The 18,017-nt window shown below is 46.5% G+C and overlaps 1 long non-coding RNA gene across 3 annotated transcripts in view; it reads left to right on the top strand.

Moving 5' to 3' along the window:
* Window positions 1-18,017, top strand: part of LOC149455953 (uncharacterized) — a 528,482-nt gene that overhangs the window by 150,519 nt on the left and 359,946 nt on the right. For all 3 annotated transcript variants that reach the window (XR_016313983.1, XR_016313982.1, XR_016313984.1), the window contains 2 exons: window positions 1,367-1,469; window positions 5,248-5,366. This is a non-coding gene — a long non-coding RNA (uncharacterized LOC149455953). The remainder of the gene's footprint in view (window positions 1-1,366; window positions 1,470-5,247; window positions 5,367-18,017) is intronic.

Below are 18,017 nucleotides of genomic sequence, written 5' to 3'. Positions count from 1 at the left end.
CATCCCCCATCACTAAGTGACCTATCAAGATTTTCCCGTTTTTTGACATTTATACATTTTATAAAATTACATTTTTTAAATATATACAATTTTTTTTTTTGGGGGGGGGGTTCAAATATCAACTTCTAAGAACATTTTATATAACTACATTTCTTACATATACATATATATATTTTTTTTTTTTTGAGGTTTTTTTTTTTTTTAATTTTTTTTTTTTTTTTAGATTTTTTTTTTTCTTATCAAACATCAACTACTAACAAAGATAACAAAAAATAATAATACGATCGATGGACTTTTCCTCCTCTTCATCTCCATTTCTGCCAGTGATGTTATTCAGGCATCTGGAAATATAGAGAAAAGATCGTTACACATTATGGACTAAAACCACATGGAATTCACCATCTTCATCCATTTCAACATCAAACCAAAGGATCATGTCTTCAATCTGCATGTTCAAGACTTCCTGGATGTTGAGTCTCCGTGGTTCTTGTGCATTAGGGATAGCTGCCCGGCAAATGGGACACGTGGCGCTCTCCCTGATCCATCTTTGGATGCAGGCAGGGTGGAAAACATGAGAGCACTGGAGAACCCTAGTCTCCTCTCCAGCGCCGTATTCAGCCAAACAGATGGAACAAGTCGGCTGCTCCTCACCCTGCTGCTCCATAGCCGGTGGTCCCTCTTGTACCGGGTTGTTGGCAGCCTCCCTAATGCGGTCTCTTGGAGATCGGCGTCTGCGAATAGCATTGGCGTCCTCCCGTCTCCGACGACGTTGCCCTCTGGACCTTGTCCTATGAGCAATCGGAGACTCTCGGCCTTCCCGAGCTGATGATCTGCGCCTTGAAGGTCGTGGCATCCTGATGGTGTTGGATGCCAATGTACCTAAAAAAAAGCTAAAAAATTACAATATTAATAATAATATTGTAAACAATAACAGTATAATACTGATGGCAATATCAATTTTTAAGAATAATGAAAATCGCAGTTGTCGCAGGAGACGTGCTCTGGCGATGTGCATCGGTCGGCGACCTGTGCAGGAGTGATCTGATTGCCACTTCCTGTCCGGGGTCCTGCTGTGTTTGGGCTGCCTTTTGTTATGCCTGATGATTTGCAATTTTTTTTCGGTCATGAAACGCTATATTTGGATAAATTGGATATTATTCTATAGATTTTACATAGAATGAAATATTACTGTGGCCATTTTAAAGTTATTTTTCAATTTTGCCACTAGATGGCACTGTGTGGGCATTCTGCAGGGCTGTAATACCGCTGGTTGCCATGGATGTCTCCCTTCCTGATCGGCTCCATACAGGGCATACGAAGTTGTTGCTGGCTTTTAACGGCCATGTCTTCCTATATTTCTGTATAGGAGGCTAATCCCGGAGCTGAGGCAGAAAACGGACAGTCCCCAGAGACGATAGGAGCGGTCGGCTGTCGGCATAACGGTCACCGAGGAGAACAGAGCTGAGCAGGTAGGAGATAGAGCGGGAAGGAGAGCCGGGGGTGGTGCTGAGGAGGGGCCGGGGTGGTGAGGAGAAGGCTGGGCCTGCTGGGTGGTGTAGTCCGCAGGGGGTGTTGTGGAGGGGGCTATGTATGGAGTGTGTTATAGAGGTGATGATATCCGGCTATAGAGGTGATGATATCCAGGAGAGGGACAGACGTAGCTGGATCTCCCCCATTATGTGCCCCCATCACCCCCCAGTGTCCCCTCATCTTCCAGTCCCCCCTCAGGCCTGCCCAGGGTACAGCTCATTGCTTTCCTTTCCTGACTTTGTTGCTGGATAGCAGGCGGCTGCAAGTGTGGTGATGAGGATCCCACCTTTAGGCCCCGTTCACCTCTGGTGATTTGGGATGGCAATTGTGTTTGTTCCTGCGATTCGGAAATCGCACTGCAATCCTGGCGTGTGTTTGTGTGCCATCCATTATTAATGACACCTCAGACGTAGGAGCTTCTTTTGGGCGACAAGCTGGAGGAAGAACCGCGCCGCGTTCGAAGTGACATTATAAATGAATGAGACGCAAACAGGCGTGGTACACTTTGCCAGGATTGCAGGGCGATATGGAACGGCAGCAACTCTGCCCCATGATCCCGAATTGCCAGATGTGAATGGCCATCCGAAGCCTTAGAGTCCTGGTGCCCAACACACGGCCCCCCGGCCCTCTGCGTGTTGCTGGCGGGCTTTTGGGCACCAGGTACAGAGAAGAATGGCAGCAGAGTGGCGGGCACTTGATGGCTCTCTGTTCTGCTCTGTGTTCCAGCTCCTGCACTGAGGAGACACACTGTACTATGGATGGAGTTATCTCTGTCCCCAGTACATGTCCCAGCCTGGGAGAGGGAGAGCAACGCAGGAGCCTGTGATCAGGTAAGGGGGAGGGGGTTAATATTCACTGCTATGGACAGTAATGGGGAAAGTAGGGGGAGGATAATTTATGGGGGGTTACTTTCACCGCCCTGATCAGTAATGGGGAGGGGGGGGTGAATTGTGAGGGGTTAACTTTCACTGTCATGATCAGGGAAGATTATGGAGGGGTTAAAGCGGAGTTCCACTCAAAAGCTCAAGCTCCCCTTATTTGCCCCTCCCCCTCTCTACTGCAATATTTGGCACCTTTTGTGGGGGTAGCGGGTACCTGGTTTGGCATGTACCCGCTCCCACTTCCGTCTCAGTACGCCGTGGTTAAATGACTTGGAAGTTGGGCCCCCTCCTTGCTCCCGCAATGTCCTGGGAACTTTCACAGGTCCCAGAAGACTGCTGGACCAATCAGGAGGCGCGGCGCTACTCGTGCATGCGCAGTGGGCACCAGGCTGTGAAGCCTCAAGCTCTCACAGCCTGGTGCCCCAGTAGAGATGCCGGCACCGTGGAGGACAGAAGGAGAAAAGAGACTGTGCCGGTGAGTACATCGCTGGACCCTGGGACAGGTAAGTGTGTGTTTATTAAAAGTCAGCAGCTACAGTCTTCATAGATACTGACTTTTAATAAACACAAAACAGCTGGAACTCCACTTTAAAGCAGAGTTCAAGCTAAAAAAAACAAGAAGTCAGCAGCTACAAAAACTGTAGCTGCTGACTTTTAAAATACAGACACTTACCTGTCCCTCGGTCCTGTCGTGTCCTCATCACGGCTGGTTTCACCGGCCGTCTTCTCTCCCCGGCATCTTCAGTGTGGGCACCCGGCTGTGACAGCTTGTGGCATCACAGCCGGGTCCCCACTGCGCATACGCAAGAACCGCTGCGCTTTGTGAATGGCCCCGTAGTCCTCTGGGACCTGTCACATGTCCCATAAGACTACGGGGGGGGAGAAGACAATTTCCGCTTCCGATCACCTAGGCGATCGCAACGGACGTTGGAGCGGGTACCTGTCAAATTTGGGTACCCCGCTCGCTCCCCAAAGGTGTCAATCGTTAATGGGGAGTGGGGACAAAGGCTTAAAGCGAAACTTCCCCGTTTGGGTGGAGCTTCGCTTTAACTTTTACTGCTATTGTCAGCAATGGGGGGGGGGGGTGTAGTTCGTGGAGGGGTTAACTTCACTACTATGGTCAGTAAGGGCCCTCTCACACTGCTCTGTAGCATAATAATTATAAAAACACATATAGGTGTACAGCAATTTTTCTGTGTTTCAGATGCATTTCTGGTGTGTTTTTTTTATTGCTTGCAGCTGTGAAAAATGGACATGTAACTCAAACAAATTAAAATCGTGTGCGTTATTGTTGCGTTTTCAATTCATTTCTATGGGGAGCTGCATTTTTGGTGCGGTTTTCAAAACTAAAACGAAAGATGCAGCATGCAGGACTTTTCAAAATGCACCACAGCGCAGTGGTGTGAACATTCCCATAGGATTTAATGGGATTCATTTTTCTTGCATTTTCATGGCAAGGTAAAAGTGCAGGAAAAACATATCATTGTGAAAGGGCCCTAATGGGGGAAAGTGGGTGGGGTGAATTAGGAAGGGGTTAACTTTCACTGCCAAGATCAGCAATGGGAGGGGAGATCATGGAGGGTTCAGCTTTCACTTCCATAGTCAGTAATGGGAGGGGAGATTCTTAATTAATGCAGGGGAGGTTAAATTACACTTCATAGGGGGTTAACTTTCTCGGTCACTGAGCACCTATATGGCGAGGGGGTTACAGTTTACTGCCAATGAGGAGGGGTGGTTAATAGTAGTGACACCTGAGCTGGGAGCTGCTTATTGCAGCCGTTGACACCAAAGCTGGGGTCTTATTATTGCTTCCACTGACACCAAAGCTCTGCAGTTATTATTGCATTCCCTGACACCAATGCAGTGTTTATTTGCCTTCACTGATACTAATGCTGGGGCTTATTATTGCATCCACACTGAGACCAGTGCTGCTGCTTATTGCACCTATTGACTCCAATGCTGTTGGTTATTATTGTGTCCACTGACACCAGTGCTAGTGGTCATTGTACTCCATCTTTTTTAGTGTGCGTTGTGATACGCTGCAAAATATACAGTTGTATCATCATTTTAGAGCATTGAGATGCAATAAACTGCTGCTATTGTGTGGGCCTCTGCAAGTGTCGAGGGAGCACACTTGAGGCCTTCCATCATTTTTGCCCACCACTGTTTGAGTATAGCTCGTCCCAAAAACAAAAAGTAATATATTGCAGCTGATCAGACCTCAGGACTGGTGGCTGCGTAACCTCCCTAGCAGTCTGTTTATGTCAGTATTTCTGTGCTCAAAGTGGTACATTTTTTTGCATGGAAATTTGTCGTTTTTTTATTGTAGGCCTGTATTTTTAGGAATAACTCACTGAAATCTGTCCGAACAAGAGTCTAGTAAACATCCTGGGTATGTTCAAATTTGAAACACAAAATCATAAATTATAATTTAATAAATAATCATAAAACATAATAATATAATAATTTATTTCAATAATATAATCAAACCAAAAACACTGAAATTTGAAATAGAGCGCCAAGTTCGCACATCACAAAATCGTTTTCAGTGTCTGATAACGAATTTCCCCACAAATCATTATCACTCAATTCTGCAAGTAGTTCTAATTTACTATCGCTGTTCTAAAACTGCTTTTGACCTAAAGGAACGCTTTTTGCACGACATGGACATTTCTCATTTTCCAGGCAGAAAGAACGGTAAAAATGCAGGCAGGGCACAGGACAAAGCACTCAGGACAAAATGTATGTGAAATGGTTTGATATAGTAATGTTTTACTATGTGATTTTAGTGTATTTAGTGAATGTCACTTTTTGCCATTTTTAAATTTCTCGCCAGTTCCGTCCCCGTACGTCCCGACGTCGCAGGGAACGAAACCCGGAAGACAGATGCTGGCATCGGTTGGAGGAGGTGGCCGGGGACGCTGCAGGGGGGACATCACCGGAGCGAAGGACAAGGTAAGTGCAGAAGGGATCCCGGAGCAACGCTGTAGGGTATTCCCGAGTGTAGCTCGTGGTTACCGCATGTGGTGCTGAAACTTTACCCCGTGCTGCACTCGGGAATACTGCCAGGGGGGTTAATGACTTTTTCACACAGGCGTTGAAAATAGGCAGTTGGGTCACTTTTTTATGCTTCCCGAATGCCTATCAATGCCACTCAAAATTGTTAAAATAGGGAGTGGATGGAGGTGTTCACAACGTTGCTGCAAGGTAACAACAATGCTGCCTGCAGAGTTTGGCAGGCGTTGATGCTTTGCAACTGACTCTATTCACTTCTATTGAAACGCACCCCAACCGCAGGTTAAATGGACTGTAAACGTGCCTATGGGGTTTAGAATGTGTTTACAGTGCAGATGTAAAGCATCAAAAGTGATCATTTCCTATTTTATAAACCCCACCCAGGGCATTTAAGAGACACAACATGAATGCCTGTACAACACATGCTAAATGCTGATTAATGCTATAGGTGCGTTAATGTACTTTTAGGCTGCTTTAAAACTTAACGCCAGTGGGAAAGAGCCGTATGATTTCATGTTCAGTATATTTCTATTCTCCTGGTGATCCAACCAGTAACACAATTCCTATCCAGCACTGCATATAAAAAAAAAAAGGAATGATCTTTAGCCCTTTCACTGACAGAGCCGTTTTTGCATTTTTTTTGTGCACACGTTTAAAAATCATTTTAGGCCTGAAGATTACAGAAAAACCCCAAACATTTTATATTTTCTGAAAGCAGACACCCTAGATCAGTGATGGCGAACCCGTGGCACGCGTGCCACAGCCGGCACGCCGAGCCTTATCTGTGGGCACGCCAGGAGAATACCGTATTTTTCGCTCCATAAGACGCACTTTTTTTCCCCCAAAAAAGGGGGGAAAATGTCAGTGCGTCTTATGGAGCGAATATAGAGCGGCCGGTCCGGTATTTCCACCGCCGCCGTGTCAGAATACCGGGCCGGCCGCTCAGCTCTGCAGTGGGACCGTACCTGTCCCTCTATCCAGCGGCGCGCTGTCTTCCCGGCTTCTGTAGTGTGCGTGACAGCCGGGTCCCAAGTGCGCATGCGCAAGAAGCAGTGCGCTTTGTGAATGGTAAGGCGGTACCTGGGACACATGACAGATCCCAGAAGCCGCCGGACCAATCACAAAGCGCAGCGCTTCTCGCGCATGCGCACTGGGCATCCGGCTGTCCGACGAGCGCCCACACTACAGAAGCCGGGAAGACAGCGCGCGGCTGGATAAAGGAACAGGTAAGATAAAAAAAAAAACTCTGCGGAAGTAAGAGCGGGTACCTGTCAAATTCAGGTACCCGCTCCCCCTCCCTCCCCAAAGGTCAGCAGTCATCTGTACTGTCTGCAGTCTCTGGTCATCCCTGTACTGTCTGCAGTCTCTGGTCATCCCTGTACTGTGTCTGCAGTCTCTGGTCATCCCTGTACTGTCTGCAGTCTCTGGTCATCCCTGTACTGTGTCCGCAGTCTCTGGTCATCCCTGTACTGTCCGCAGTCTCTGGTCATCCCTGTACTGTTAATTAGTTTGCACTACTGTACGAGTTGTTTTTTCTAAACCAAAAGCTCGATATTCAGGTTTCATTGCAGTGTTGGCACTTTGAAAGAAATAAGTTGGTTTTGGGTTGCAGTTTGGGCACTCGGGCTCAAAAAGGTTCGCCATCACTGCCCTAGGTCAATGTTTCTCAACCTTTTTTCAGTCAAATCACCCTTTAACCACTAGCCTACAGGGCACTTATACCCCCTTCCTGTCCAGGCCAATTTCCAGCTGTCAGCGCTGTCACACTTTGAATGACAATTGTGCGGTCATGCAACACTGTACCCATATGAAATTTTTATCATTTTTTTTGACAGACAGAGCTTTATTTTGGTGGTATTTAATCACCTCTGGGTTTTTTTTTTTTTTTTTTAGCAAACCAAAAACCACTGAACATTTTGAAAAAAAATATGTTTTTTCTTAGTTTGTTATAAATTTTGTACATTTTTCTCCTTCAATGATGTGCGCTAATGAGGCTGCAGTGATGGGCACTGATGGGCTGCACTGATGGACACTGATAAGTGGCACTGATGAGGAGGCACTGATATATGGCACTGATAGGTGGCACTGATAGGTGGCAATGATAGGTGGCACTGACTGGCACTATTAGGTGGCACTGATAGGCAGCACTGACAGGCACTGATGCACACTGATAGGTGACACTGATAGGCGGGACTGACTGGCACTGATAGGTGGCACTGATTGGCATTGATAGGTGGCACGGACTTGCACTGATGGGTGACACTGAAAGGCAGCTTAGATGGGCACTGATATGTGGCATTGATGTGCACTGATGGGCATTGGCAGGTGGCATGGATGAGCACTGAGAGCTGGCACTGATGGACACTGACAGGTGGCATTGCTGGGGCTACACTGATCATCAGGGCACACTGATCATCAGTGCCCTGATGATCAGTGTACATGTCCCCTCCGAGGAATGCCGATTACCGGCTCTCCTCTCTTCTCGAGCTGTCAGCGTGACAGCTCGTGAGGAGAGAAATGCCGATAACCGGCATTTCCCTGTTTACATGCGATCAGCTGTGATTGGACACAGCGGATCACGTGACCGAGCCGACATCTTTGGCTCTTTCCGTGGATCGGTGATCCGCTGTGTCTGAGGGACACAGCGCACCGCCAATCGCCGTACTGCGTGCTCCCGGAGCCGCGCATGTGCGGTGAGAACGGGAGGACGTCATATGATGTCCTTCCAGAACGAGAGAACTGCCTTGTGCCCGTCATTGGACTATATGGAGGGGGGCGGTTAAAATTATGGACAGTCCTGAGGCACCCTTTAAATTTTCAGACAGTCTTAAGGAACCCCATTCTAAAATGTGAAAAACTATTCTAATAGTTTTATATAACGCAGCAACATCCACACATGTAGGACACTCAACATTAGAGGTGATTTATTCTTCCAAAGCAAATACACTTTTGCACATTGGTACTGACTAGTATTCCATTGTTTCTCTTCTCCCTCAGTTTTTCTCCAACACTGAGCTAAAGTGACCACAGCACTGATGGGAATGGGCAGGGGAGGGTCAAACTAGGATGCTGTGCAGGCAGCTGACATCCTCTTTATCAACTGATGATGTCATTGGTTGTCAGGACGCTGGCGGGTAGAAGGTCGTAATGGTGCACAATTATAACCTGTTGCTTTGTGTAACTAAAAGGCCGGCTTGTTCCACCCCCTGGCTTGTATACCAATTTTGGGCAATCTTTAGACATTTTGCAAAGGCACCCCTGAAGAAACCTCAAGGCACCCCAGGGTGCCTGGGCACCCTGGTTGAGAAAGGCTACCCTAGAGAAAAAAATACTGGTAGTTCCAATTTTTTATGTCACACGATATTACCATAAAGGTCTAGGAAACGCACAATTTTAGTAAAAAAAAAACGCACTAAAGTGAATTTTAGGTCAAACAAATGCAATAAATTACCCAAGTATTTGGTAAAATATAAAAGACAAGTTTTTGCCAATACCCAACATGCCAAACCTTAAATTTGTGTGCGCCTATGAAATGGCAACAAAATTCAGTACCCTATATTTCTATAGCTATGCGTTAAGGAGGAGGTCTTGTGCTAGAATGATTGCTCTCACTCTGACGTGCGCAGCGATATATAACGATATGGAGTTTGCATGTTCTCCCTGTGCCTGCGTGGGTTTCCTCCGGGTACCCCGGTTTCCTCCCACACTCCAAAGACATGCTGGTAGGTTAATTGGATCCTGTCTAAATTGGCCCTAGTATGTGTACGTATGAATGTGAGTTAGGGACCTTTGATTGTGCGCCCCTTGAGGGTTAAGGACTGATGTGAATGTACAATATATATGTAAAAGCACTGCGTAAATTGACAGCGCTATATAAGCACCTGAAATAATAATAATAAATAAATAACACGTGTATTGCAATTGACGTTTTCATACGTAGGCACCTTACATAGGTACATAGTTCTTCTGGCTGAAAAAAGACAAAAGTGCATCCATTAAAAAAAAGAAAAAGGTTCTAATCCTACACCCACAGTTGATCCTTGACATGCGTGTTGATGTTCATACGTGCATATATGTGGGGGGCCTCAAAATGTTTTTGGTGGGGGATGTTATGTGCTTGGGATTACCTTTATTTTATTCCCAAAAAAGTGTTTTTTTCACTTTGCCTTTCGGGTCACAGAAAATAGGGGAGGAGAGCGGACTTTCGTGCAATGCTTACTTATTGCCATTCAACAGAGTATCTTTGTTGTCAGGCCTTTTGCTGCTGTGGTCTTGTGGTCTCTCCCTGTTGTCTTCCATGTCCAATCCTGCTGTACTGTGAAGCATCTCATTATGGTGATGGAGCAGTACCAATGTGTAAGAGGCAGGAGGGGAGGACTTAGATGCTCCCAGGAAGTGTTGGAGCTTCGCCCAGTCAGAACAGATTGAGTTTTGGAAGTAGCGACTGTCTTTTGCACTTAAAATAGAATAAATAAATATTAGTAAGCCTTAAAAACAAGTGGAAGTGTTGCCCACATCAGCCTATCAGATTGCAGGTTACTGAAAACTCTTAGGGTCCTTTCACACGGGCTTTCCATATGTCCATTATTCATCTGTCCGTTTACAGATGAACAACGACCCCCATGTATTTCTATGGGCTAGCAGATGTAAACGGATGATAATCTGTTTACATCTGTTAATGTCCACATCCATTACCATCCGTTCTTTTTGAAAGGAAGAAAAACTTATTGTTCTTCCGTGTAAAAAAAAAAATGCAACAGATGAAAAACGGATGTAAATGGATGTAAACGGACATACGGTCTGTTTTTGCGTTGGTAAAGGATGTAAAAACTGACGAGAAACTGATTTAAACTGATCCGTTTTTTTCTTTGAAAAAATGTGACTGAAGTGATGAATAAACAGAATGCCCATGTTAAAGGACCCTTATGGCGCTTTGGGCAAAAATCCATTTTGATGGTATTCCCTATTTTATTGGTAAGGTTTCATAATCACTTCTCTGCTATTAATGCTGATTATTTTTAGCTTGCATAGCCATTATTTTTTTTTTTTTTTATATAAAGCAGTGAAAGATTAGATCCCTTGCTGATCTTCTCCTGCTATTGGGGCTCTGTTTTGAAGATCTCTTATCAATTACTGTTAGTGACAAAGGTTTTAGCAGTTAATGTCTATACAGCGTACAAACTTCAGCAGGAACCGGAAATAAATTGGTCAAAGTTCGTTCAGTGGATGGCCCTGTCGGCCCCTTCCCGTTTGACATTCTTTGACTGAAAAATAGAAGGAGTTGGATGGAAAATCAGATCCGCAGCATAGATCCAGAAATAAAAGATTGATGGGGGTGGAGGTAGGCCTTCCACTAGTGTACTGAAAACAAAAGCATTGGTATTTCTGTTGTGTTTCCGAGTTTGCATCGCTTCCTCTCTAATGAAACAATTGTCATTGGGATACTAAGGCTGGGGTTCTCCCTGTTAAGCTGGGGTTCACATTGTTGTGCTGTGGTGATGCAGACATTGGTGCGCTGCAATGCCATTCATTCCTAACCGCAACACAATGCGCAGTGATGTACTACACTGCATTGCAGTGTGCTGCGTCACAAAGAATTTTCCATGTACCTTTTTATTGTTGCGTTAGGCAGCCTATTCAAAAGAATGGGTAGGCTTATTGGAATGGACGGAATAATGCACATGCATTTACACAGCCAACAATGTGAATCTGTCCTACATGACAGGGAGTCCCGACTCCTGGACAGTGGTGTATTTTGGTTTTGTGCTGCCCTAGGCAAGACTAAAATCACTGACACCAATGATGGTGCCCCATCATTACTGTCAGTTTGTGAGGAATAGCGCTCCATCATTGGTGTCAGTGTGAGGAATAGTGCCCCATCATTGGTGTCAGTGTGAGGAATAGTGCCCCATCATTGATGTCAGTGTGAGGAATAGTGCCCCATCATTGGTGTCAGTGTGAGGAATAGTGCCCCATTATTGATGTCAGTGGGATGAATAGTGCCCCATCATTGGTGTCAGTGTGAGGAATAGCGCCCCATCATTGGTGTCAGTGTGAGGAATAGTGCCCCATCATTGATGTCAGTGGGATGAATAGTGCCCCATCATTGATGTCAGTGGGATGAATAGTGCCCCATCATTGGTGTCAGTGTGAGGAATAGCGCCCCATCATTGGTGTCAGTGGGATGAATAGTGCCCCATCATTAGTGTCAGTGGGAGGAATCGTGCCCCATCATTGGTGTCAGTGGGAGGAATCGTGCCCATCATTGGTGTCAGTGGGAGGAATCTTGCCCCATCATTGGTGTCAGTGGGAGGAATCGTGCCCATCATTGGTGTCAGTGGGAGGAATCGTGCCCCATCATTGGTGTCAGGGGGAGGAATCGTGCCCCATCATTGGTGTCAGGGGGAGGAATCGTGCCCCATTATTGGTATCAGTGGGAGGAATCGTGCCCCATCATTGGTGTCAGGGGGAGGAATCGTGCCCCATTATTGGTGTCAGGGGGAGGAATCGTGCCCCATCATTGCTATCAGTGGGAGGAATCGTGCCCCATCATTGGTGTCAGGGGGAGAAATAGTACCCCATCATTGGTGTCAGTGGGAGGAATAGTGCCCCATCATTGGTATCAGTGGGAGGAATAGTGCCCCATCATTGGTATCAGTAGGAGGAATAGTGCCCCATCATTAGTGTCAGTAGGAGGAATAGTGCTCCATCATTGGTGTCAGTGGGAGGAATAGTGCTCCATCATTAGTGTCAGTGGGAGGAATAGTGCTCCATCATTGGTGTCAGTGGGAGGAATAGTGCTCCATCATTGGTATCAGTGGGAGGGATAGTGCCCCATCATTGGTATCAGTGGGAGGAATAGTGCCCCATCATTGGTGTCAGTGGGAGGAATAGTGCTCCATCATTGGTATCAGTGGGAGGGATAGTGCCCCAACATTGGTGTCAGTGGGAGGAATAGTGCCCCATCTTTGGTGTCAGTGGGTGGAAGTGCCCCATCATTGGTATCAGTGGGAGTAATAGTGTCCGATCATTGGTGTATCGGGCAGTGGGACAGGTGAGAGGCAGTGGGACAGGAGGAGCGCAGATGGACAGGTGAGGGGCAGTAGGACAGGAGAAGCGTAGAGGGACAGGTGGGGGGCAGCGTGACGGGGGGCATGGAACAGGTTCGGGGCAACGGAACAGGAGGAGAGCAGTGGGACGGGTGAGGGGCAGTGGGACAGGAGAAGTAGCACAGAGGGACAGGAGGAGCGCAGAAGGATAGGTGAGGGGCAGTGGGACAGGAGGAGAGCAGAGGGATAGGTGAGGGGCTGTGGGACAGGAGGAGCGTAGAGGTTCAGTGTGACGGGGAGCATGGGACAGGATCGGGGCAGCGGGACAGGAGAAGCGCAGTGGGACAGGATAAGCGTAGAAGGATAGGTGAGGGGCAGTGGGACAGGAGGAGCGCAGAGGGACAGGTGGGGGGCAGCGTGACAGGGGGCATGGGACAGGATCAGGGCAGCGGGACAGAAGGAGCGCAAAGGGACAGGTGAGGGGCAGTGGGACAGGAGGAGCACAGAAGGGACAGGTGGGGGGCAGCGTGACAGGAGGAGCACAGAGGGACAGGTGAGGGGCAGTGGGACAGGAGAGCACAGAGGGACAGGTGAGGGAGAGTGGGACAGGAGGAGCACAGAGAGACAGGTGAGGGGCAGTGGGACAGGAGGAGCACAGAGGGACAGGTGAGGGGCAGTGCAACAGAAGGAGCATAGGGGGGCAGTGGGACAGGAGAAGCGCAGTGGGACAGGTGAGGGGCAGTGGGACAGGAGGAGGGCAGTGGGACAGGTGAAGGAGCACAGAGGGACAGGAGGAGCGCAGAGGGATAGGTGGGGGGCAGCGTGACAGGGGGCATGGGACAGGATCGGGGCAGCTGGGCAGGAGAAGTGCAGAGTGACAGGTGAGGGGCAGCTGGACAGGAGGAGTGCAGAGGGACAGGTGAGGGGCAGCTGGACAGGAGGAGCGCAGAGGGACAGGTGGGGGGCAGTGGGGACAGATGGGGGGTAGTTGGACAATGTGGGGGACAGGAGGGTGGAAGTAGAACAGGTGGGGGGCAATTTGACAGGGGGACAGTGAGAAAGGAGTGGGGAAGCACCAGTCCTCCAAGCACTTACCTGTTCAGCAGCAGCTCCTCCAGATGGTGTCAGCATCACTCCAGGACGGCTGCCTGTGGTCTTCTCCCCCAGGATCTCCGGCAGCAAAAGAGCGGGTGGGCTCCTCCACCCTGACCTCGTCCTCTTCTGCTTCTTCCTTCGCTGGCACCTTCCTCCACATCCCGACACACTGACCCGCTCACCGCTGACCCGCCCACCACTCCGCTCTCCTCTGCAGCCGGTCCCTTGGCCTGGGTGACCCTTCTTGCCATGGCAGCCCTGTCCCTTTCCCACAGAAGTCTCGCTTCTGTAGGAAAGGGGGGGCGGCACTGCCGCCGTGCCGCCCCCTGAAACGTGCCGCCCTAGGCAAATGCCTTGTTTGCCTCGCAGCAAATGCGCCCCTGCTCCTGGATAGGAGTATAAAAATGACAGAGGTTCTAATCTTCCTCCACTTTATACTAACACTGAAAAAAAAAATGTGGGCTGATCTGTTTTGCACTTGGCCTTTTGACAATGGAGCAGGCGGTCTGAAATGAGATTCATGAATAGGGTATGGAGGGAGTATACAGTATCGGTTAGGATGCACTCATACCTGAGCAGAGAGATTTTTAAAGCAATTTTTGTGCGTTTTTGCAAGAACATACAAGCATTTTAGAAGTGTATTACAAGTGTTTTGTTCAATTTGTTAGTATTCAAACTTCAGGGGTTTTTGTTTTAGCCAATTGGAAGCACTGGGGGGGAATCAGTTATATGAGCTAAAAAAAATTCTAAAATACACCTGAAAGAATGCTCGAATTTTCAGTTGTTGAAGTCTTTTGGGGCAAAATTGCTCAATTTTGTCTGAAAAGTAGCTCATATACTTTTCTGAGAGACAGGCATCCAGCTTCAAACAGGATGTTGAAATGTGAACATTGGCTGTTGAAAACAATGGGATTTGGATTGTTGAGCGATTTGGGCTTCTAGTTAAAAAATTCTTAGGTTTGAATGGGGCCTTAAAGTGGTTGTACAGGCTTAAGGTTTTTGCCTTCATGCATTCTATGCAGAAAAAAAACATAAATGTAACTTTGGTGCAGTGTTGCATGACCGCGCAATTGCAAGTTAAAGTAAAGCTTCTGCAACTGCAAGTAATGCAAATCGCTTCTGTAACTGCCACCTGACCGCCCTATAGCAGAAATACTGCTACAGGGCGGCACGGGTGTGCAAAATCATGTGTATATATATATGTGTGTGTGATTCGCGTTCCTGTGGTTTAACGCCCCTCCCAGGTAGAGTCAGATTGCCCATCAGTATACCAGTAATCATATTTAACCCCTTGATTGCCAGGAACACGCCCACATACACAATAAACCTCCATTGCTAATATAGTGTCTAAACTGATCAATATCTTTGATCAGATCAGCACTATACCAGCGCTCACATTAGTATAGTGTCCCCAAAAACACGGCGTTAGCGGGATTAGCCCCTACGCTTACCCCTCCTCCCTCAGCAAGTGCAGTGTCAGTAGATCACTGCCACTTGATACATTGCACACAAAACCGCAGTGTTGGCAGAATCAGGCCTGATCTCTGCTAGCACTTGCCAGTAAATTTTGATGACTCTGATATGCAGCAGAGTGTCAGTACTAGTGCCACACTACCTTTTGGTGAACTGGCAAGCACCAGCGGCCTAGTACATCCTGGTCTTTCACATACCAGCACTGCAGTATCACTTGGGGACGTGGCAAGTCCCATAAGTGCATTACAAGCTGGTGTGGTGGCGAGCACAAGTCGTGTTCCGCAGCCACCAAGAATTTGCACCATGTGACCTAATGTGTGCCCACCATTAGAAGTGGGTGGATGCAGGGCGGTATATTCTAATGGTGGGCATACCAAACACCTTTTCTGACAGAGATTTCTTCTCTTTTTTTCATTCAGCCCACACAAAATACAAAAAAAAAAAGAACATAGCATATATACCCAACAAGAACCAGCGACGTACTGGTACATCACTGGACTTTGGTTATACCAGGATAATGCCTACAGCTGCAGGCATCATCCTGGTATCGTTTTTCTCAGCCGGCGATTGGCTTTAATGTAAAAGCAATCCTAGTGGCTAATTAGCTGCAGGATTGTTTTTACAAACAGCGGGATAGGATGCCCCCCGCCTCCCCCACTGCCTTCCATGGCCTTCTCAGGCAGTCCCGTGCCATCGGGCGAACCTGAGAATGCAGCTGGTGTTTCTGCCAGCTGACCATAGAACTGATTTCAGACCTGAATGGAGCCAATCATCTCTATAGTCTAAGAAATTGGAAGCTACGAGCATTTCATCGCTTCAGTTTTGCAGGATACAAACAGCACCATTTATAAATTGGGAAAGCATCTGATCACACCGATCTTGGTGAGATTAGATAATGTAAGGGCAGAGGAGATATCTAGAGTCTGATAGACCCCAGATTTCTCAAAAAAGAATATATGACAATGCCCATTGAAGTTATAGGGGATATTTGCATTTCCTGTGATAGCATTAAAAGTGATCAAAAAAAAAATGAAAGGGACAGTGTAAAAATAATTTAAAAAAATCAAAATAACTTTAAAAAAAAAAAGCATAGACCCTGTGCAGGTATGTAAACAGCGGTTGCACCATGCATGTGAGGTATCGCCGTGAACGTCAGGTCAAGGGCAGTAATTCTAGCACTAGACCTCCTCTGTAAATCTAAAATGGTAGCTTGTAAAGGCTTTTAAAGCGTTGCCTATGGATATTAAAAATGTTTGCAGTTTGTCGCCATTGCACGGGGCATGCAGTTTTAAAGCATGTCATGTTTGGTATCGCTTTACTCAGAATACCATCATCTTTTAAATTTTACCAAATAATTGGCCAAAATATTGTGTTTTTGTGCATTGAAAGTAAAAAAGTGTATTTTTTCAAAAATATTGTGTTTGATAAATCGCTGCACGAGTACTATGGGACATAAAAAATTACAGCACCCATCATTTTATTCACTAGAGTGTCTGCTTTAAAAAATATATAATATTTGGGGGTTCAAAGTAATTTCCTAGCAAAGAATACTGATTATTTTCATGTGAACAAAAAGTGTCAGAAAAGGCTTGGTCTTCAGGTGGTTAGAAGAGTGAATGATGTGTGGCATAAAATTCTTATGCTGGGCATAAAATGTTCCCCCCCCCCCCCAAAACGACCCCTTTTTGGAAAGTAGACATCCCAAACTACTTGCTGAGAGGCATGTTAGGTCAATGGAAGGATTTATTTTTTTTCCACAAGTTTTTGGAACATGACTAAAAAAATAAATAAATATTTTTTTTTTTACACAAAGTTGTCACTTAAATGATTTATTGTTCACATATGCCATGGGTATCTGTGGAATCACTCCCCAAAATATATTTTGCTTCTTCTCCCGAGTATGGGGGTACCACATGTGAGAGACATTTTGACAGTCTAGCCAAGTACAGGACTCCAAAATCCAATAAGCACCTTCAGGTTTTTAAAGGGCTTTATTTCCTCATTACACTTCCTGACTACCTATCACAGTTTCGGAGGCCCTGAAATGCCAGGATAGCACCAACCCCCCCCCCCAAAGGACCCCTTTTTGGAAAGTAGACACCCCAAGGAATTTGATAAGAAGCATGTTGAGTATTTTGCAGATCTCGTTTGGTGCTACAAGTTTTTGGGAAATGAAGAAAGAAAACAAAAATATATTTTTTCTTGTGAGAAAAAAATTTGATCTGCAAAATACTCACCATGCCCTTTTTTAAAATCCTTGGGGTGTCTACTTTCCAAAAAGGGGTCATTTGGGGGGGGGGGGGGTTGGTGCTATCCTGGCATTTCAGGGCCTCCGAAACTGTGATAGGTAGTGAGGAAGTGAAATGAAGAAGTTACGCACCTTCAGGCTTTCAAAGTGGTCATTGGATTTCAAGCTCCTGTATGTGGCTAGGCTCCCAAAAAGTCTCACACATGTGGTACCCCCATACTCAGTGGAAGTAGCAGAATGTATTTTGGGGTGTAATTCCACATATACCCATGGCTTGTGTGAGAAATATATAATTTAATTGACAACTTTGTGTAAAAAAAAAAAAATGTTTTTGTCATTTTCCAAAAACTTGGGAAAAAAAAATACCTATTCAATGGACTCAATGGGGTTTATTTACTAAAGCTGGAGAGTCCAAAATCAGACTCCCTTCTGCATAGAAACCAATCAGCTTCCAGGTTTCATTGCCAAAGCTTCATTGAACAAGCTGAGGTTAGAAGCTGATTGGTTTCTATGCAGAAGGGAGTCTGATTTTGGACTCTCCAGCTTTAGTAAATAAACCCCAATATGTCTCTCAGCAGATAGCTTAGGGTGTCTACTTTCCGAAAAGGGGTCATTTGGGGGTGTTTGTACTGTCCTGGTATTTTAGCACTTCAAGAAATGTGATGGGCAGTCAGAAAGTAAAAGCTGCGTAAATCCCATTATCTATACCATAGTTTGTAGACGCTA

This window comes from Staurois parvus, unplaced genomic scaffold (genome assembly GCF_062004578.1).
Source record: "Staurois parvus isolate SC_StPar_1 unplaced genomic scaffold, SC_StPar_1.0 ptg000380l, whole genome shotgun sequence".
NCBI lineage: Eukaryota > Metazoa > Chordata > Amphibia > Anura > Ranidae > Staurois > Staurois parvus.
This window is presented reverse-complemented; position numbering and strand designations above follow the sequence as displayed.